The sequence below is a fragment of the Spea bombifrons genome, chromosome 3 (assembly GCF_027358695.1).
Source record: "Spea bombifrons isolate aSpeBom1 chromosome 3, aSpeBom1.2.pri, whole genome shotgun sequence".
NCBI classification, from domain to species: domain Eukaryota; kingdom Metazoa; phylum Chordata; class Amphibia; order Anura; family Pelobatidae; genus Spea; species Spea bombifrons.
The window spans coordinates 35,059,691-35,082,788 of NC_071089.1; the positions used below are offsets into that span (position 1 = coordinate 35,059,691).

Consider the following 23,098-nt stretch of genomic DNA (forward strand, 5'->3'; position numbering starts at 1 on the left):
TTAGAACCTAATTTGCTACAGCTATCAAATCTCAATGTTGGAAGCAATGGAAAAACGTATGATACCCTTTGTGGAGGCACCAATCTCTAACAAACAGTACACAAGTTAATGCTCTAATTAATTAGAACCTCCTTAACTAGACCCCCAAACCTCAAACATAGCAACAATGTACTGGAATGTTACATGAGTCGCTGGGCTAATCCATCAGAAGCTCTTTAGAAACCCCAAATTATGAAGAACAGAATGGATGTTTATACCCAGCATATGGCACAGGAGTAGTAGTACTATACAACTAAAACCTCTCTAACTACAACCCCCAAATCTAAAGGTCAGATTTTAAGTAGTAAACCTTCAAGCTCTCACCCATATCCAATGATTTCTGTGCTGTGAAGACGAGTATCAGCTCCAAGGGTGTAGGTGTGAAGATCTGTCAGAGACTGTTGCAGCAGTTACTAGTGGTGACTTCTGTGACATCACAACGTGATCTCTCTTTGACATTCTTGCTCCAGTCGCAAAGTATAGCATGTTGAACATATTATTAATCTGATAATTACAAAAACAAATAGTCATTTAGATATTTGTTAACAACCACATTATTTCTATTGTCTATTAGGGTGGAGAAGGTTTTTGATCAATTTTGTAGTTGCATTAGTCTCCAAGAAATGGTACACTAATTGCTGCTCTAATCAATTAGGACCTCCTTTGCTAGAACACCCAAAGCTCATGGTCAGCAGAAATTAAACTGATCTTGGAACCCTTTGCAGAGTCACCAGTCTCCAGCAAATGGTACACGAGATGTGGTTCTAATCATGTGGACCCTCCTTAGCTAGAACCCCCAATTGTCAAGGTCAGCAACAATGGAATAGATCTAGATACAATTCCCAGTCTATAGCAAATGTTACATGAGTCGCTTGGCTAATCCATCAAAAGCTCTTCAGAAGTCCAAAATTATGAAGAAGAGAATGGATCTTCATACCTTTTGTTGAGACACGAGGCTTCAGCAAATGGCACAGGAGTAGTAGTACTATACAACTAAAACCTCTCTAACTACAACCCCCAAATCTAAAAGTCAGATTTTAAGTAGTAAACCTCCAAGATCTCACCCATATCCAAGGATTTCTGTGCTGGGATGACGAGTATCAGCTCCAAGGGTGTAGGTGTGAAGATCTGTCAGAGACTCAGATGTGACTGAGCACAAACAGAATGTTGCAGCAGTTACTAGGGGTGACTAGTGTGACATCACAACGTGATCTCTCTTTGACTTTCTTGCTCCGGTCGCAAAGTATAACATGTTGAACATTTTATTGATCTTATAATTACAAAAACAAAAAGTTATTTAGATATTTTTTAACAATCACATTATTTCTATTGTCTATTAGGGTGCAGTCCCTAAATACTGTATTTTTCTTTCTATCTTACATATTTCTGATATCTATCAAACTAAATCCTTTTATACATTCAATAAAAATGTACATTTTGTGAACTGTATCCACTATTCCCTCTTGTGGATTTAGAGCGCAACAAAATAAATCAAAACTTCTTAGAATTTGGTACTGTTCCTTTATCACCCCTACATAAAAGGTGGAGGGCTGTTTGGGGGTCTCTGGTGGTCAAGGATGGTCAATCATTCAGGAGAGGTGCTAAAAGCTCATGGTTCACCCTAACCCAGGGCAAGCGGACCTAGTCACGTCTCGAAGTCACTAAAACAACTGTCTGCTTTTTACTTACAGCAAATAAAATAATTGTATATAATGTTTTACTTGAGAGAACTCACAGACGTTTTCCTTCAAGCTGCCAATCAGTTGCAAGAAACGAATCCCATTGAAATCAATAGGAGCTCTTTCTGCGCATGGAGGGGTTTATGAAAGCTGGAGCTGGATAGGGAGATGCGTTTGGCCGAACACACCTCTTGCACTGAAAATGGCTGCTGGGCAGGGAAAGGGCAGATACATATGGGGTGATTCTGCTAATTAACCTCCATGCATCTAAAAGGGGACACTTTGACAAGTTAAGGGCACCCCGCAGCTTTCATACGCATTAATGTGTATGCGATGGCTGGAGTGTTTAAACATGCATGCAACAGGCATAAGCTTGAATATGAAAGAATTTCAAGGACCAAATCAGATACTTTACTGAGTGGGCAGTAGATAAATGGAACAGCCTCCCATCAGAAGTGGCATATATTAATACATTGAGGGGATTTAAGCATGCATGGGTCAGACATAAAGGTCATGATTCAAAGAGAAGACCAACGACTGATTAAGTATTAAATTCTGAGTCTCTACATCAGGAATAATGTACAGGCTAGATGGGCTGAAAAGCGTTGATTTTCAAAAACCGAAAAATCCGTTAAGAATAATCTGGCATTTATATATATATATATATATATATATATATATATTTAGCGTGCATTGCATACATACATGTTCCTGTAACACCTGCACATGTTTGGCTTCCCTACCAGTGGCGTCGCTACAGGGGGGCAAGGGGGGGGGGCAATTGCCCCCCCCTAGGTTATTCCTTGCCCCCCCGTTGCCCCCCCGCCGAATTTGTAACCACCCAGGACAGTCCTTGACTGCTAACCCAGCAGTCCCAGTCAGGTGCTAACGACGGCACCATGCCGTCACTAGCACTATCTTACCTTCATGGAGGTCTGTGGACCTCCATCACCACCTACCCCGGCGATCTGACCCTCACACTGAAGGGCATCACCGGGGCCACCCGATCTGCCCGGTGACGTCTCGCGCAATGACGCGATGACGTCACCGCGCAACTTTATTAACAACTGACAATTGTCAGTTAAAGAGTTATGGGGGCATGCTGCTTAGATGCCTGTATCTCAGGCATCTAAGCAGCTACATACCCCCAACATATACCGTTGGAAAGGTAACCGACTCACCTTTCCAACGGTATATAGATTGTAAAAAAAGAATAAAAAATATTAAGTTAAAATAAATAAAAATGTAAAAACAATGATTTGGGGGGGTCTCTAAAGGCAGATAAAAAAAGATCAAAATTGCCTAGAGACCCCCAAAATAAATTATTTAAACATAAAGTAGTTTAACTTTCAAAAAAAAAAAGTTTAAGTATTCTAGCTAAATGATCACTGTGATAGCCAATGTTACCACAGCGATCATATAGCTTTAAAAAGTCACATTCCCTTTTTAAAAATGGCCGACACTAATTTTTAATCCTATGATCCCTTTGATCATGGGGTTAAATTTAGCCAGCGGTAGAGGGAGGCGATTTTTTTTTTTTTTTTTTTTTTTTTTTTTTGAGGGAGGCGATTTTTGAAATCCTGAAGAACTGCAAATATTAATAAAATCAGCCATTTAGCCTGTGCGGTACGTGAGTAACCATATCATCCCTGGAGCGCCTTGCATTTTTACTGCAAAACTTATTTTTGCTGTAAAAGTGATTTTTTTTTCTCCCTTTACTATCATTTCTTTGGGATTGTAAGGGGAAAGAATGGTGTGTGCTTCTGTGAGTAAATGTATGGAAAGAATGGCGTGTGCTTCTGTGAGTGAATGGAGATATGAAAGGCGTGTGAATGGTCAGTAATTAGGGTTGAAGCCTTGACATGGCATTACTGCTCACGTTAGAAGTTAAATTATGGCACAAAAAGTACATATTTGCAAAAACTACACCCCTTGGCGCATCAAATAAGGGGCTGCATGTGTTTCTAGTATAAACCTGGAGTGCGCAAGACACAAATGAACATGTCATTATGGTTAGAAAAAAACATATTTTCAAGCCAAAGCAACATATTCCATCATTATTTGTGCACTCAACTTTTGTCCTAGAAATACATGTAGCCCCTCATTTGAAGCTCCAAGGGGTGTAGTTTCTTAAAATGGATGAATTGTCTGAATGAGGGAGAGCATGAGTTAATGTGATTGTGTGTATCATAGATGTATAATTGTGGAAGGGCAAAGATGGCACTAGCAGGATGTTTGAGCCTTGGGGACCAAGATGGCACAGACAGGGTGTATATGGGACAAAGATGGCAAATCGTATGTGTGTTATCTGGGTGCTGGCCAGGTTCTATGTGGGCAGTGTGGTTGGGGTGTGCAACCTGTGATCTATCCCTGTAATTTAGGGGGTTTTAAATATACCTTTAATGCCGTGTTTTTATGTGAATTCCAATTGATCTATACCTGCAAAGCTGGGTTTCTGTGTTATTCTGTAGATCCATATCTGCTATGCTATGTTTCCATACATTATTTATGTATACCTGCAAATACAGGGTTTGTATGTCTTGTTCAGTTGATTAATACCTGCAATGCTGTTTCCATGTATTGATTTGATCTATACCTGCAATGCTACATTTCATATATTATTATTGTATACCTGCAAATACAGGATTTGTATGTCTGATTCTGTTTATTTGATATATATCTTCAGTGCTGAGATCACAAGTGTATTTCAATTGATCTATACATGCAAAGCTGGGTTTGTGTGTTAATGTGTTAATCTATACCTGCTATCGGCAGCAGGGTCTAATATTTATATATATATTTATATATATATCGGCAGCAGGGACTAATATTAGGCCCTGAAATCATTTAGTGGAAAAGTTAAGGTATTGTGTTGTTTAAAGGATTTCAAGGACTAGTCGTACTACATGGTGGCTTCAGGCTTCCCATGTTGAATGATCAAGTATTGTATTGTCCAATAACAAAAGTATCATTCCATAGCACATTACTTTTGGCAATATATATATATATATATATATATATATGTGTGTGTGTGTGTGTGTGTTTTTTCAGTGGTATGATTTAATGGTGGAAATTATTAATGCCCCCCCAGTTTGACTGTGGTATCTTGTTTGCCCCCCTTATATATTGTTTCTAGAGTCGCCACTGTCTAGAGGAATTATTTGGGAAGTACGTACCTGGACAAGAAGCCTATCTTTATCATCGCATCACACAGACTTTATACCGCACACGCAATAAAGAGAAGCATGCTGCAAATGTATAGCGCATGTACAAAAAGCAAAGCGAATACCATGTAAAGCAAGTGACAAGATCACAACTGAAAGCATTTAATCAGAGTTGCGCTTATTGAAACCATTATTGTTTCAGTAAGAACGTCTTCAAACTCTTATAAAAGAATAACAATGTTTCCATCTTTGTTCACAAGGTCGCTTCATAAATAGCAATTAGAGAATAATCTTGCTCTTGCTGGCTTCATGTTAACAAGCCTTCTACGTATCCGATCTCATTTAACGCGAAACGGAACCACGATACCGGTAAGGAGAGGGCCACTGCGGCAACCACCTCCTTCCCTGTACAGAAGGGTGAAAAGCCAACAAAATAATAATAATAATGATAACAATAATATTATAAAATACGGTCTTTGCCATTGGATCCAATTACCGTTATCGTTTAAAAAGGACATGCGGAATCATACACAATTAAACTAATATAATATTAAACGATTATTATGTGCTAAGCTCAGATGTACTTACTCCTGTGACTCGAACACCGCCTTCCATACCAGAAAACAGCAGATAGAGGGATCCGGCCATCACCACCTTATGCAAAGTAGCGCCGAGCCGTGGCCTACGAATCAGAAAAGACTCGGTATGAAGCCTTTTCATCATATCGTACATTTATCGTGTAACTCAGATTATATACGATTATATCTCAATAATTTGCCAGATGTTGTGTACGAACAAGAAGGCAGCAGCTTATAAATCCCAGGCAGACCGACACGTCTGCAAACTGTTCTTCTTAGACCAGTCGTGGACTTGCTGTATGGTACACCCGCCATTGTTTGGTGGTCAGTGGGTTGGATAGTATCCCCTACACTCACTACGTCCGACCTTTAGTGGCCGCTGGACTTAAACCACCTTTTTTAACCGGTCTGGCCCAGACAAATTCTTCTCTCAAACCATATACTGCAATGTGTAAATATGTGACATGATCAAAGGATCTCCTCAACCGAGCCATAAACCCCACTGCTTGGAAACAAGCAGATACACAGGGCAAGGCCAGAAAATCAGGACTACCCCACAAAAAAGGACACTTGGGTGGTAGGTCTCTGGGGCATTATTTTATGGTTGTATGTAAATAATACTTAATGGCAAAGACTTTTTGAGGATTTTTTTTCCCCATGGTCCCCATAAGCATACCTGGGAACTCTGCGGGTCAACATCGATTGAGAGGAGACGGCAAAAAACGGAACAAATAACCCAGTGGATTTTTGGTCATTTTCATTTATTATCTATTGGTTTGGGGAAAGGGTACATGGAGGGGGAATCACAGGAGAATCACAGGGAACTTGGGGGTTCAGCATCTCCCAGGTCTTCTCGGGAACGTTATTCGATGCCACAGACGCAAACGCAGAAGAACCTGGCCTTGAATCTTTTTGGCTTGAAGAGCCTTCTAAAAAATCGGGCTGCTTTCCCCCCTCTTGGCATTTTGGCGGAGAGAGTCTCTGAGCGGGAGCTCATTTCAACGCCGATCTCGGAGGCGGCTATCCTGTGCACATCGTTCTCGTGTTGGTGGTAACTGAGCTGTGAACTAATCTCTGACAGTGTGTCCATGTGCACGTCTTCATACGGCCGGTAAGTAATCACATAAGGAGGCTCCATATCTCCACTGGGAAGATCTGCACCCATTTCTAGACTTATTTCGGATACCGTCCTCATGTGTACGTCATCCACCTCGCAGCCGGGATCGTAAGGCGGCTCGTTCTCTTCCACGCCGTAGAAGATGATGTTTTTATAGTACAGATTTCTGAAACAATCCTCCTTTAAGATATCCATCTCTATATTCTCTCAATGAAGTCAATAGCACACTACAAAAGGCAGTAGGTAGCAACGGACTGCTCCGTTCCTGATCTACACTGCTGAGTGCGCTTCACCATCTCTGATGTCATAGAGCAGTAGAACCGGCAACAATCATCCATACCAACACAACGTATCCAACGCAAACAAAACAAAAACCAGCAGACAAAATTATATCAGAAACACGATAATCTATTAAATGATTACATACACAACCTATACCCGGGTTTTCACTATATACATACACATATCTATCTACAGGCAGAACCCGGGTATAGGATGTGCAGTAAACTGTATAATTAAACAGATTAGCCTTCATTTTATGTAGCATAATCACACATTCTACACAACGGCTGGCTGGCCGCACATGGAAGGAACGAACAGTCAGTTGACTCAATGCCAGTTTCTAAATACGATCACCAACGGATGAAGAATAAACGGATACTTTAAACCAGATAAATGAAGGCAAATGTGATAAGAGAAACGGAACAGGAGATGGAAATAACTGACAACGCAACCAGCACGGGAAGTGATATCACGTTAGAAGAATTAAATGAGGATTATGTGGAAAAGCTATATTTCTAAAATATCCATATGAGGACGTCCATATGATGTCGTTATCAGAAATATGTCTCGAAATGGCTAGACATGCCGATAATTGTCCAACTCATGACAGTGCGCCTCCTCCACAGCTTAGCTTCCACCTACATGAGGATGTGCACACGATACCCCTTTCAGAAATTAGCATGGAACGGGGATCGTCTCCCCGCTAAAATGCCAACATGGCGAACAACAGCCAACTTCTTAAGCAGGCGCTTCAAGTCGGGGAAGTGTACGGCCAAATTCTTCTGCATTTGTGTCTGTGGCATTGAATCCAGTTCCCTGGATTCTCCCAGCGTCCCCCCTCCTTTTATCCTCTCCCGAAATCAAAACCATTTCATAATACATGAAAATGGCCCAAAATCTAGCTGGTTATTTGTTGCATTTTTCACACTCTTGCTATTTGATTATTACAGACCTACAATGGTTCCCGTTAAAATATATTTTTATTCTCTTTATTTTCCTTCTGTTCCCCAAATCGTGTTGTGTAGTGTATTTTCCACGGTTTGCTCTGTAATAGCCCTCTTGAATGCATTAGACAAATATTACACAATGAAATCATTATTTCCGGGTAGGGTATGAGCGTTCCACAGTACCAGCAATGGCGCTTCTAAGGCTGCATTTAGAGATCAGACTGGATCCCCCACAAGGGGCATCTACGCAGGGCAGAGCCTGAACATTGGGGCTGCCCTATCTTCACACTTGGGAGGTCCTTTTCTGGCCGTGTGTATTGACGGTCCTGGCACGTCACTCAAAAAAGAAGGGTTAACGACAATTGACCTGCCAGGGCCATCATGACTTTAAAACAGGTGGAGATAGCAGGTCGAGGCATTCAGCAACACGGTGATCGGCATCAGGGGCCATGTCTGGCCCCTGCCCGGGGCGTCAACGTCCGCCATTCATTATATGGCGGCGTACGGCCATTTTAAAAGTGTTTAGGAGGCGAGCTGAGTGAGTTTCAGGGTCATGCGTATACAAGCATTCTCAGTGCATTCTCTCCTAGGAGCTGGCGTTAGGACTGAACCTATGCCGTGGTTTATTTTGTCTGCGAAAAATATGTACAGAAACTGTAGTTGGTGTTTACTACAGCGCTCACCTGGGTCAAGTAACCTATGAGAGCTACATTGGCTTTTTCCAGTTCAGCTCCAGAGAGTACCGGTACTGGATTAGTGTACTGAAGCTGCTTCTTGTAATCAGAGGGTAATAGGTCTGGGTACATGCCAATAACGTGAGTAGGATCTAGTACACAAGAGAAGCATATTAATAACTTCTTCCCACAAACCTCTTGATCTCTTCATTCCTGTAAAACCCTGCCGGCCTTACCAGTGCCCAATTTGGCGAAAACCTGCATTGACTCATCAAATCGTTTTTGGCAAAAGAGGTTGAAGGCATAAAGGTTCTGAATGTGGTGGATCTGCTGCCTCTTCTCAGTGTCTGCATCATCTTTCATTCTCTACAAAGAGGAAACATTCAGACAGAAAAAAAATTTATCAAACATACACAGGACAGGCGATTCATCTTACAGAGATTTCTCGTTTTTTACTAGGAATGTCTGGCCCTTATCTATAGCTGGATATCACTAAGCATTAGAAGAGCTGATGAGTGTCCTTGCCGTTCAGATTGATGGGAGACTCTTATGAACAGTAAAATAGAGTTATTTTGAATTAAAATCACTATAAAATATAACCCCTTCAATGTTATAAATACAAGCGCAATCTCTTATTTGATAAACCAAAGGATGGCTTTTAGACATGGAGCAAAAGGGGTTGCACAGCATTACGATTACAGCCAACTTGATAGTCGATGGCATTGGAGCAAACAGTCAATGTATCCACAATTTGCATGTGGGTTGTTGTATACAAAGCCAGCTTGGATTGGGTGGGTCAGCTCTCCCTAACATATGCCTGTCCACACACACACACATGTATAGACATACACTGCCCTCACACACCCCTTCCTTTACACACATATACACGTACACACCATCTTACAAACACACATGTACATACATACACTGCCCACACATACATATATATCGGGCGCCCGCTGATCAGGGCTAGTTGGGGAGATCACGATATTGCACCTACCTCGGCGCGGCCCTGAAGAGCGGCCCAGGGGAGGCGGCTTCTCTGCTCGCCCCTCCCCTAGAGATTTGTGATTCTCCAGTCCTGCTCGGTAAGTTTTAGCACCCGGCGTATAAGACGACCCCTGACTTTTGAGAAGATTTTCATGGGTTAAAAAGTCGTCTTATACGCCGGAATATACGGTAAGTAATTTAACAGGATTTCCCATAAGTCGTGATTGCATGTGAAACGAGTACTCCGCTACAACATTTGAACTGTGTTCTAAATCTATGCGACGAAGTCTCAACCTTTATCTAAGGTCAAGATATGACAAAGCGAGGTGTCTGCAGCTCAATACTCTGCACCAGCAGCCTTGGTTCAAACGTTCGGACCTCCACGTATCTGGGCAGCACGGCGATTATATACGGAGGTTGGTGCTCTGTTCCAGAGAAAGTTACAGATCACTACCAAAGACTCTCAATACAATGCATACAGGTAGGCATCGGTGCGACCGCTTGAGTATAAATCACCTTTTAAGAAGGGAAGTTAACCAAGAATCGAGTTCTAGCAGGTGACGCTAGTGGTTATTTAAAAAATATATTTAATTAAAGACTGAATGTCATCACAAGTAAAACAGTGAAGGTAGAAAGAAAAATCACAGAGCTGTCACAGTTTTTAAAACCAGAATAGGCTCCAGGGCAAGCTAGCAGCATACATTTTATACAATAAACCTGAAAAATACAAAGAAGCTTGTTAGATGTTATTGGCAGGGGATTTTTTTTTGGGGGGGGGGGTCTTTCCATTGCAAATAATTAAATACTAAGTTTGGGTGCTTGTTGATGAAATAGTTAATATCTAGCACACGCAAAATGAGTTATGGAATGTTTCAGAATGACATATCTCACCCATAGCCATAGGGATATCTGTCCAGTTTAGGGCACACTCGGGTGTACACGTGCCTTCCTCGTTCAGCGTACACACTGGTACAAGGTGGCTGTAAGTCATGTGTAGACCCCATATTGCTGGCAGCATCAATACACAAGGGGGGCAGCTATCTAGGTTTCAGCATGTACTGGCTGACTTGGCATGATAGGAGTGTGATTGCTAACGGAGAGAAGAAAGGATATTACAGATCATACGTCTGCACAATTATCTAGGATTGCTGTGTTCTGGCCGGCAGGCAGTCAGCGGCAACATTCAGGAATGTATATATTAGTTTAAATATATACCATGTAGGGCTGCAACTAACGATTATTTTCATAATAGATTAGTTGGCCGATTATTTTTTCGATTAATCGATTAATCGGATAAAAAAAATGAATGTACATTTTTCATTTATTTAAAATAATTTAATAAACAAATGATGTTAAATACAAACAGCAGAATAAAAAAAACTTTGATAAAATACATTTCTTGTCTTTATTTCCCAACCAGCCCCCCCAATTTATGCACATTTGAGCCCAGGCTTGCCACGCTGCCTCCCCGACATGCCATGCTGCCTCCCACATATGCGACGCTGCCTCCCACATATGCCACGCTGCCTCCCACATATGCCACTCCACGCTGCCTCCCACATATACCACTCCACGCTGCCTCCCACTTATGCCACGCTCCCTCCCACATATGTCACTCCACTCTACCCCCACATATGCCACTGTGCCTGATACGCCTTATACCCCCTGATACACCACTCCATCCTCCACAGACATGCCACACTGCCTCCCAGACATGCCACGCTGCCCTCCTCACATATGCCTTATATACCGTATATGCCTTATACCCCCAGATATGTCACTCCATCCTCCCCAGATATGCCTTATACCCCTCAGATATCTCATAGTCCCCTCATAGAATCACAGACCCGTTCGCATCACACTGACACCATACTTTTATAAATAAGTACTGGGTTAATCTTCACTGGCCCTAGGATTTAGATTCCCCTTAGTTTGCCACCCTTTACCTCTAACTGCACCTTAAGTTAACTTTATTAAATTAATTAAATTAACCCTCAGTCCTCATCATTAAATTAACCCTAAACACCCCATTAACCATAACTACCCCTAAATTAACCCTAAAGACCCCCATCAACCACAACAGCCCCTAAATTAACCCTAAACACCCCATTAACCACAACTGCCTCAAATTAACCCCAAACACCCGATTAACCACAGCTGCTCCTATATTAACCCTAAATTCCCTTATTAACCATAGCTGCCCCTAAATTAACCCTAAACACCCCATTAACCATAGCTGCCCCTTAATTAACCCTAAACACCCCATTAACCATAGCTGCCCCTAAACATCCCATTAACCATAACTGCCCCTAAATTAACCCTAAACACCCCATTAACCATAACTGCCCCTAAATTACCCCCACCTCCCCTAACTTTCAGCAGCCCAAATATTAATTTTATACTTACAGCTAGATGAGTGTCACAGCCAGGGACGTACTAAACAGCATATTGGGGATGATGGGATGATGGGATGATTGGCTGCAATGCTCAGCACTATCAATAGGTGTCAGTATACTTTTTACACTCATGGTAAATCAAAGCATGTTCTTTTTGGTAGTTCTTGATACTAAGTTGCAACGAATACATTGCAAAAAGAAGCTGCAAATGTTTAACTGTTTACTTGCTGAAATATATACAGTTTTATAAAGGAATCATGGTAAATTATATAGAAATAATAGAAACATTTTAAGTAATCAACATATTGATATAATATGGTACATGTATGTGCGAACACCATATTTTACCTGTTTTGATTGGCACAATATGGGAATATATATTATTATTATTTTTACATGGGGATTATGAGTTGAATATCATGGTTACAGATGCCAAGGAACAAATTTGACCCATTTCTGATAAGAATATGGGAATATTATTATTTTTACATGGGGATTATGGGTGGAATATTATAGTTATACATGCCAAGGAACAAATTTGACCCATTTCTGATAAGAATATGGGAATATTATTATTTTTACATGGGGATTATGGGTGGAATATTATAGTTACACATGCTAAGGATCATATTTTACCCATTTCGGATAAGAATATGGGTATACTCATTTTTTTACATGGGGATTATGGGTGGAATATTATATTTACACATGCTAAGGAACACATTTGACCTGTTTTTGATAAGAATATGGCTATAAATATTTTTTTACATGGGGATTATGGGTGGAATATTATAGTTACACATGCTAAGGAACATATTTGACCCATTTCTGATAAGAATATGGGAGTATTATTATTTTTAAATGGGGATTATGGGTGGAATATTATAGTTACACATGCTAAGGAACATATCTGACCCATTTCTGATAAGAATATGGGTATAATTATTTTTTTACATGGGGAATATGGGTGGAATATTATAGTTACACATGCTAAGGAACATATTTGACCCATTTTTTATAAGAATATGGGAGTATTATTATTTTTATATGGGGATTATGGGTGGAATATTATAGTTACACATGCTTAGGAACATATTTGACCCATTTTTGATAAGAATATGGGAGTATTATTATTTTTATATGGGGATTATGGGTGGAATATTATAGTTACACATGCTAAGGAACACATTTGACCCATTTCTGATAAGAATATGGGTATACTCATTTTTTTACATGGGGATAATGGGTGGAATATTATAGTTACACATGCTAAGGAACACATTTGACCTGTTTCTGATAAGAATGTGGCTATAAATATTTTTTTACATGGGGATTATGGGTGGAATATCATGGTTACAAATGCCAAAGAACACATTTGACCTGCTTCTGATAAGAATATGGGAATTTTATTATTTTTACATGGGGATTGTGGGTGGAATATTATAGTTACACATCCTAAGGAACACATTTGACCTGTTTCTGATAAGAATATGGCTATAAATAAATTTTATATATGGGGATTATGGATGGAATAGTATGGTTACACATGTTTAGTACCTTATTTAACAAGTTTCTGTTAAGAATATGGCTATAATTATTTTCTACATGGGGATTTTGGGCGCAATATCAAGGTTACGCATGCCATGGAACATAATTGACCTGTTTCTGATAAGAATATGGGTAAAATCATTTTTCAACATGGGGATTATGGGTGGAATATTATGGTTACACATGGCTAGTGATGTATTTCACTTGTTTCTGGTAGGAAAATGGGTATGATTAATTTTTTTCATAGATATTATGGATACTATGATATGATTGCATGTGCCATGTAACATATTTGACCTATTTCTGTTAAGAAAATGGTTATAAATGTTTTTCTACATGGGGATTATGGGTGAAATTTCATGGTTACACACCCTTAGTAACATATTCGACCCATTTCTGATAAGAATGTTGGTATATTTTTTCTACATAGGGATTATGGGAGGAATAGAATGATCAAAGGGACACATTTGGCCTGTTTCTGATAGTTATAGATATTTTTACATGGGGATTATGGATGGAATATCATGGTTGCACGTGCCTAGTAACATATTTGATGTGTTTCTTTTAAGTAAACGGGTATAATTATTGTCATATAAAGGGATTATGCGTGGAATATCATGGTTACACATGCTAACTCTAATATCTGGCCTTTTTCTGATAAGAATATGGCTATCATGTTTCAACATGGGGATTATGGGTGCAATATCATGGTTACACATGGTAAGGAACACATTGGACCTTTTTCTGATTGAAATATGGCTATAATTAATATTTTTCATTGGGAATAATGGTGGAATAGCATAGTTGCACTATGATGTTTTGATATATTTTTCATTGTAATTGGCCATTAAGCCATCACTTCTAAAGAGGATTGTTTTTTCTTTTCTTATGCCGGTAAATATATAGTGTCCGAGGTGTGGCATAGTGCACCATTTCCACCGGTTTCATTAATTACCTAATTAAGATGGAATCATTGTCCATAATGTATTTTTATATGGCCAACACTTTGCAAAAGTTCTCGTTATTTATTTCTCTAAGCATTTTCATTTGTACCCTGCTGCCTGCTGACTACCACGCTTGGCTACCCTGCCCTGTGTGGCTGAGTACCTTGCACAGCTACCCCATATTCTTATGAGAAAAAGGTCAGATGTGTTCCTTAGCATTTTTAACTATAATATTCCACCCATAATCCCCATTTTAAAAAAAGATTATACCCATATTCTTATCAGAAATGGGTCAAATATGTTCCTTAGCATGTGTAACTATAATATTCCACCCATAATCCCCCCGTAAAAAATAATTATACCCATATTCTTATCAGAAACAGGTGAAATACGTTCCTTAGCATGTGTAACTATAATATTCCACCCATAATCCCCATGTAAAAATAATAATACTCCCATATTCTTATCAGAAATGGGTCAAATATGTTCCTTAGCATGTATAACTATAATATTCCACCCATATTCCCCATGTAAAAAAATAATTATACCCATATTCTTATCAGAAATGGGTCAAATATGTTCCTTAGCATGTATAACTATAATATTCCACCCATATTCCCCATGTAAAAATAATAATACTCCCATATTCTTATCAGAAATGGGTCAAATATGTTCCTTAGCATGTATAACTATAATATTCCACCCATATTCCCCATGTAAAATATGAGTATACCCATATTCTTATCCGAAACAGGTCAAATATGTTCCTTAGCATGTGTAACTATAATATTCCACCCATATTCCCATGTAAAAAAATAATTATACCCATATTCTTATCAGAAATTGGTCAAATATGTTCCTTAGCATGTATAACTATAATATTCCACCCATAATCCCCATGTAAAAAAATAATTATACCCATACTCTTATCAGAAATGGGTCAAATATGTTCCTTAGCATGTATAACTATAATATTCCACCCATAATCCCCATGTAAAAAAATAATTATACCCATATTCTTATCAGAAATGGGTCAAATGTGTTCCTTAGCATGTGTAACTATAATATTCCACCCATAATCCCCATGTAAAAAAATAATTATACCCATATTCTTATCAGAAATGGGTCAAATATGTTCCTTAGCATGTGTAAATATAATATTCCACCCAAAATCCCCATGTAAAAAAATAATTATACCCATATTCTTATCAGAAATGGGTCAAATATGTTCCTTAGCATGTGTAACTATAATATTCCACCCATATTCCCCATGTAAAAAAATAATTATACCCATATTCTTATCAGAAATGGGTCAAATATGTTCCTTAGCATGTATAACTATAATATTCCACCCATAATCCCCATGTAAAAAATAATTATACCCATATTCTTATCAGAAATGGGTCAACTATGTTCCTTAGCATGTGTAACTATAATATTCCACCCATAATCCCCATGTAAAAAAATAATTATACCCATATTCTTATCAGAAATGGGTCAAATATGTTCCTTAGCATGTATAACTATAATATTCCACCCATATTCCCCATGTAAAAAAATAATTATACCCATATTCTTATCAGAAATGGGTCAAATATGTTCCTTAGCATGTATAACTATAATATTCCACCCATATTCCCCATGTAAAATAATAATTATACCCATATTCTTATCAGAAATGGGTCAAATATGTTCCTTAGCATGTATAACTATAATATTCCACCCATATTCCCCATGTAAAAATAATAATACTCCCATATTCTTATCAGAAATGGGTCAAATATGTTCCTTAGCATGTATAACTATAATATTCCACCCATATTCCCCATGTAAAATATGAGTATACCCATATTCTTATCCGAAACAGGTCAAATATGTTCCTTAGCATGTGTAACTATAATATTCCACCCATATTCCCATGTAAAAAATAATTATACCCATATTCTTATCAGAAATGGGTCAAATATGTTCCTTAGCATGTATAACTATAATATTCCACCCATATTCCCCATGTAAAAAAATAATTATACCCATATTCTTATCAGAAATGGGTCAAATATGTTCCTTAGCATGTATAACTATAATATTCCACCCATATTCCCCATGTAAAATAATAATTATACCCATATTCTTATCAGAAATGGGTCAAATATGTTCCTTAGCATGTATAACTATAATATTCCACCCATATTCCCCATGTAAAAATAATAATACTCCCATATTCTTATCAGAAATGGGTCAAATATGTTCCTTAGCATGTATAACTATAATATTCCACCCATATTCCCCATGTAAAATATGAGTATACCCATATTCTTATCCGAAACAGGTCAAATATGTTCCTTAGCATGTGTAACTATAATATTCCACCCATATTCCCATGTAAAAAATAATTATACCCATATTCTTATCAGAAATGGGTCAAATATGTTCCTTAGCATGTATAACTATAATATTCCACCCATAATCCCCATGTAAAAAAATAATTATACCCATACTCTTATCAGAAATGGGTCAAATATGTTCCTTAGCATGTATAACTATAATATTCCACCCATAATCCCCATGTAAAAAAATAATTATACCCATATTCTTATCAGAAATGGGTCAAATGTGTTCCTTGGCATGTATAACTATAATATTCCACCCATATTCCCCTTGTAAAAAATATTTATAGCCATATTCTTATCAAAAACAGGTCAAATGTGTTATTTAGCATGTGTAAATATAATATTCCACCCATAATCCCCATGTAAAAAAATATTTATAGCCATATTCTTATCAGAAATGGGTCAAATAAGTTCCTTAGCATGTGTAACTATAATATTCCACCCATAATCCCCATGTAAAAATAATAATAATATATATTCCCATATTGTGCCAATCAAAACAGGTAAAATATGGTGTTTGCACATACCATATTATATCAATATGTTGATTACTTAAAACGTTTCTATTATTTCTATAGAATTTACCAGCCAAGCATCCCATCATCCCATCATCCCCAATATGCTGTTTAGTACGTCCCCACAGCCATGTGGTTCTGGCCTTCTGGGAGAAGGAAGGGGCGGGGCCAGTTGTCACAGTGATTACAGGTAGTGATGGGAAGTTCGGATCATTAAAGTGAATCGGATCATTTCGATTCGTTCACTGAAATGATCCGATTCATGATCCGAATCTTCGGATCACTCAGTGTGACTCACAGGAGTTACTGTTTTCCAGTAACTCTGTGCAGGCACACTAACGATTGGCCCCGCCCCTTTCATTATGAATCCTCCCCCCTGCCTCCAGTGATGTCAATGAAGGCAGAGAGTCGTTCAAAGATTCGGATCTTACAGTGATCCGGATCACTGTAAGATCCGGATCACTGTAAGATCCGGATCATTGTAAGATCCGGATCACTGTAAGATCCGGATCTTTGAACGACTCTCTGCCTTCATTGGAATTCGAATCAGTCAGATAATATTTCCATACTGTTATAAATAAATACATTAATAATCACTGCCCCCAGGATTTACATTCCCCTTTACCTGCAACTGCACCTTCAGCTAACTTTATTAAATTAATTAAATTAACCCTCACCATTAAATTAACCCTAAACACCCCATCAACCATGTCTGCCCCTAAAATTAACCCTTAACACCCCATTAAGCATAACTGCCCCCAAATTAACCCTAAACACCCCATTAAGCATAACTGCCCCCAAATTAACCCTAAACACCTTAAGCATAACTGCCCCTAAATTAACACTAAAGACCCCATTAAGCATAACTGCCTCCAAATTAACCCTAAACACCCCATTAAGCATAACTGCCCCCAAATTAACCCTAAACACCTCATTAAGCATAACTGCCCCTAAATTAACACTAAAGACCCCATTAAGCATAACTGCCCCCAAATTAACCCTAAACACCTCATTAAGCATAAATGCCCCTAAATTAACACTAAAGACCCCATTAAGCATAACTGCCCCCAAATTAACCCTAAACACCTTATTAAGCATAACTGCCCCTAAATTAACACTAAAGACCCCATTAAGCATAACTGCCCCTAAATTAACCCTAAACGCCTCATTAAGCATAACTGCCCCTAAATTAACCCTAAAGACCCCATCAACCATACCAATTTATTAGGTAATTTATCTGGAGTACATGCAATTAATTTAGGGGCAGTTATGGTTAATGGAGTATTTAGGGTTAATTTCAGGGGCCGCTATAGTTAATGGGGTCTTTAGGGTTAATTTCAGGGGCCGTTATGTTAATGGGATCTTTACGGTTAATTTCAGGGGCAGTTATGGTTGATGGGGTATAAGGGTTAATTTTATGCTGATGACTGAGGGTTAATTTAATTAATTTAATAAAGTTAACTGTAGGTGCAGTTATAGGTAAAGGGGGACAAACTCAGGGGAATCTAAATCCTGGGGGCAGTGTGAACATTATTAATGTATTTATTTATAAAAGTATGGTATCAGTAATATTCTCTGAATGATTCGAATCTCTGTAAGATTCGGATCCTTGTAAGATCCGGATCCCTGTAAGATTCGAATCATTTGAATCATTCGACTCTTCCGATCATTCGACTCTTCGGATCATTCAACTCTTCGGATCATTTGACTCTTCGGATCATTCGACTCTTCGGATCATTCAAATCTTTGAACGACTCTCTGACTCTATGAGTCATCGTTCCTCTGTGAATTAATGAGCTGTAACCTGACCCCAGAGTCTGTGTCTGAGTGCTCTGCAGATGACTCACAGCTCTAGGATCAGGTTACAGCTGCATGATTCACAGACTGAACCGCTACAAATGAATCGTTCAGTGTACTGAACCGATTCATCCGGATCACTAAAAAGAATCGGATCAAATGAACGATTCGTTCATGATCCGGACATCACTAATTACAGGGAGGGACTGGTAAGTAGGAGCTGCTGCTGTGAGTCAGACTAAACGGATTATATAATGAGGGGTATTTTTCAGAGAGTTTGCTCTGAAAAAACCCTCATTTTATAATCGATAAAAATCTATTCAACTAATCGATAATCAAATTCATTGGCAACGATTTTTATTATCGATTATTATCGATTTTATCGATTAGTTGTTGCAGCCCTAATACCATGACTATTAAATGCAGTGGAACTTGTCATCAATACTTTTTTGAATGCCAGGTCCAAGTCTCTGCTACAATAAAAAAAAACAAAAAAGGAAGAAAGGAAAAAAATTGAAGGTCGCAAGAAAGCAGAGAGGCTCCCTTGGCCTTTGAAATAGTAGTCATTTGCTGGAACGTCAGTAAGTCGTGGACACAAACACTATTATCTGACCCAGAGAGAGACAGAAGAATGAGTTATATACGCAAGGGCCCTGCATTACAAATCAATAGCAACATTTAAAATATGAATGGCAACAGGAAATTATCAAGCACCCTTACTCACTGAGTAAACTGATGAGGATCTTAAATTGAGGAACAACATGAATCTGAAATAGAAACAAAGAAATACTCAATCCAGACGGAAAAGTTAAAGAGCTTAGCCTTCAAAAATATGAAATACATAGGAGTAATAACTAGGAGTAACTAGGAGAACCTAAAGGACCCCACAGCAGCAGAATCAACGTAAGACCCTATAATTATTGTCTGCTCAACGATGACCTGTTACAAGTCACATTATCCATGATTCCAATTCCTGCATTGTCATACATCACATTAACCATGCTTATGTATTTTTTCCCCTTTTGCGTTAATATGAAAATCGTAAACAACCTCTAGCATAAAAGATTTACGAAGAGCAAGAATTGTGCTACGATGTCCAGCTAATGCAACGGTCACAGAGGGCTCTTGGCAAATGAATGACAATTTGCATGAAATTTGGTGCGCATCAGAACTGGAAGCCATCGTGATATAAAGTGATTGACAGTAGATTAAATCCCCACACATTTTAGTTATTTTCCAAATCAGATGCCTTACCTGCTGAATCTTCTTTGCAAAGTTTTTGTTCGATTTCTCCAAAGTCACTTCAAACTGGTTGCATCCTAGAAACAAAGCAAATAAGTAATATTTGATGAATATGCCCACAAATATGCACTAAAGGTCCCTTTAAATTGACATGATGTCCCCTTTGAAAACACTGGGAGGATCCTGAAGACCCCCCAATGCATTTGCCCCTCCATGTCATATATTATATTATCCCTTTAACAACTGCATTAAAGTCCATGCATGTACTTAGATATTTAGACAGTAGCCATATTTATGAAGAGTTATTTTGGAGCAACAACCCAAATGTCCAGCAACCACAAATACAGATACTAACTGCTATCCTCACCAATATCACTTAATATTGCGAAAAGTGAGCGACACAAAATTAACAGATTATTACGTGTTGTTGTTGTTGACTAAACCACCCAGGATAATTTTATTTAAATCATCGATTATTATTCGGTATTCCAAAAAACACTCACTCAAAAAACACTGCTCCTTCTTCACGCGATATGACAGGAGATGCCCTTGTTTTGTTCCGACGAGAAGCCATTCCTCTGAAAAAAAAGAAGAGAATTTATTTGTAAAAATCCTCTGTACGAATTATAATTTAGTACAAAAAAAAATATGACTCCTTGTATTGGAATCCATTATTAAAAAGCATTCTATTTTTGCTTATATACATTTACGTAATAATTATATTAAATTATATTATTTAAAGTTTGATATCGATAGTTCTTTAGTGTTTTCAATGGGATATTCTCAGAATATTTTGTCTAAATCATCTATTTTGTGTTATTTTCTACCCTATTTTTTTTAACCCTGTAAAGCAAGGATTCGGGGGAAACACGATCTCAGTAGTATTAAATGGTTACTAAATAACAGAAGTGAGTGCTGACGTAATGCTATAATTAACCGTATTGTGGTATATCACATCACGTAACAGTTTAATTTTTCTCCCATTATATCCTATGGGCAGTCACTCAGTTCTGTCATTCACCTGTCATTCCATAGAACACAGCTATAATTCCACTTAATCTGCGTTTTAGAACCTATAACTGTACTAGCGGAGTATACATGACAAAAATCTATCTATTTCCCTGAAAAACAGGTTTGAGTTTTCTCCCATTATATCCTATGGCATTCCCTCAACACTGTCATTCCCTAGAACACAGCTATAATTCCACCTAATCTGACGCTTAGATCATGTGTCTGTACAAGGGAGTATATGTGCCAAAGATCTATATATTTCAGAGGGTTTTGTCTGAAAAACAGGTTTCATTTTTCTCCCATTATATCCTATGGGCATTCACTCAAAACTGTCATTCACCTGTCATTCCATGGAAAACAGCTATAATCCCACATAGTATAAATTTTAGATCATGTGTGTACTAGTATGTGTGCCAAAGATCTATATGATATTTCCGAGGGTTTTTTCCTTTAAAACAAGTTTCATTTTTCTTCTGTTGTTACATTCTATGGGCATTCACTCAATACTGTCATTCACCTGTCATTCCATAGAAGACTGCTACAATCCCACATAATCTGAGTTTTAGAACCTGTAGCTGTACTAGGGGAGTATATGTGCCAAAGATCTATATGATATTTCAGAGGGTTTTGTCTGAAAAAAAGGTTTCATTTTTCTCCCATTATATCCTATGGGCATTCACTCAATACTCTCATTCACCTGTCAGTCCATAGAACACACCTATAATTCCACTTAATATGAAGTTTAGAACCTATAACTGTACTAGGGGAGTATACATGACAAAGATCTATATGATATGTCAGAGGGTTTTCTCTAAAAAAACAAGTTTAATTTTTCTCCCATTATATCCTATGGGCATTCACTCAATACTGTCATTCACCTGTCATTCCATAGAAATCAGCTATAATCCCACATAATCTGAGTTTTAGATCCTGTGTGCGTACTAGGGGAGTATACATGACAAAGATCTATATATGTCAGATGGTTTTCTCTAAAAATCAAGTTTAATTTTTCTCCCATTATATCCTATGGGCATTCACTGTCATTCACCTGTCATTCCATAGAATACTGCTATAATCCCACATAATCTGTGTTTTATTTAAAAATCAATTATCCTTTTCCCCTCCATTATAGTCCATGGGCAGGGGGTAGAGAGAAGGGGGCGCCAGAACACAAAGCCCTCTGGAGGCACAGGCCCTGTTGCAGCTTTGACCACTGCAACACCTGTAAATATGTCAGTGGCTTTACGAGTAAGATGGGCGTGAGTAGTCCTCATACCTGGGAACTCTCAAGGTTACACAGTCTGGAGCTGAATTATCCATACTCTGCATTGACCATAATTATCGATGCTATTGTTTCCGGTATGTTATGGTTGATATGCCTCACTGAATACATGTCACTCAATTAAGGGTATCTTTAAATATTGTCAAGTTTAGGTGATTTGGTTAAAGTTGCTACATAGAATATGCATGATGGGCCATCAATTCTTCTAGAAGGTTCCCAGGTATCATGGTCTTGCATGCTCGTCCCCCACCTACACCCTTTCTTCGCACATGACGTCACTGCAATACATCCACCTCTAAGATTTGGCACGAGAGACACCAATCACGTACAGCTAAGGTGGTACGCTGTGGTTTGCGTTCAAGAAAAACACTATATTAAACAAAGCCGTTTGTTAATAAAGTTTATCTTAAAAAAAGTACTTTGACCCTCTAAGCCAGTCACTCACTCGCATGTTCAATTCAGACCCCGCCTTCTCTGCGCGTGTCCAGTGATGATCCCGCCCA

General features: G+C 38.4%; 1 long non-coding RNA gene across 1 annotated transcript; it reads right to left on the reverse strand.

Moving 5' to 3' along the window:
- Positions 1-20,080: 20,080 nt before the first annotated feature.
- LOC128483418 (uncharacterized) lies at positions 20,081-23,098 on the reverse strand. Its single transcript, XR_008351068.1, has 3 exons — positions 23,041-23,098; positions 20,815-20,880; positions 20,081-20,379 (listed from the first exon to the last, which is right to left on the reverse strand). It is a non-coding gene; the product is annotated as an uncharacterized LOC128483418 (long non-coding RNA).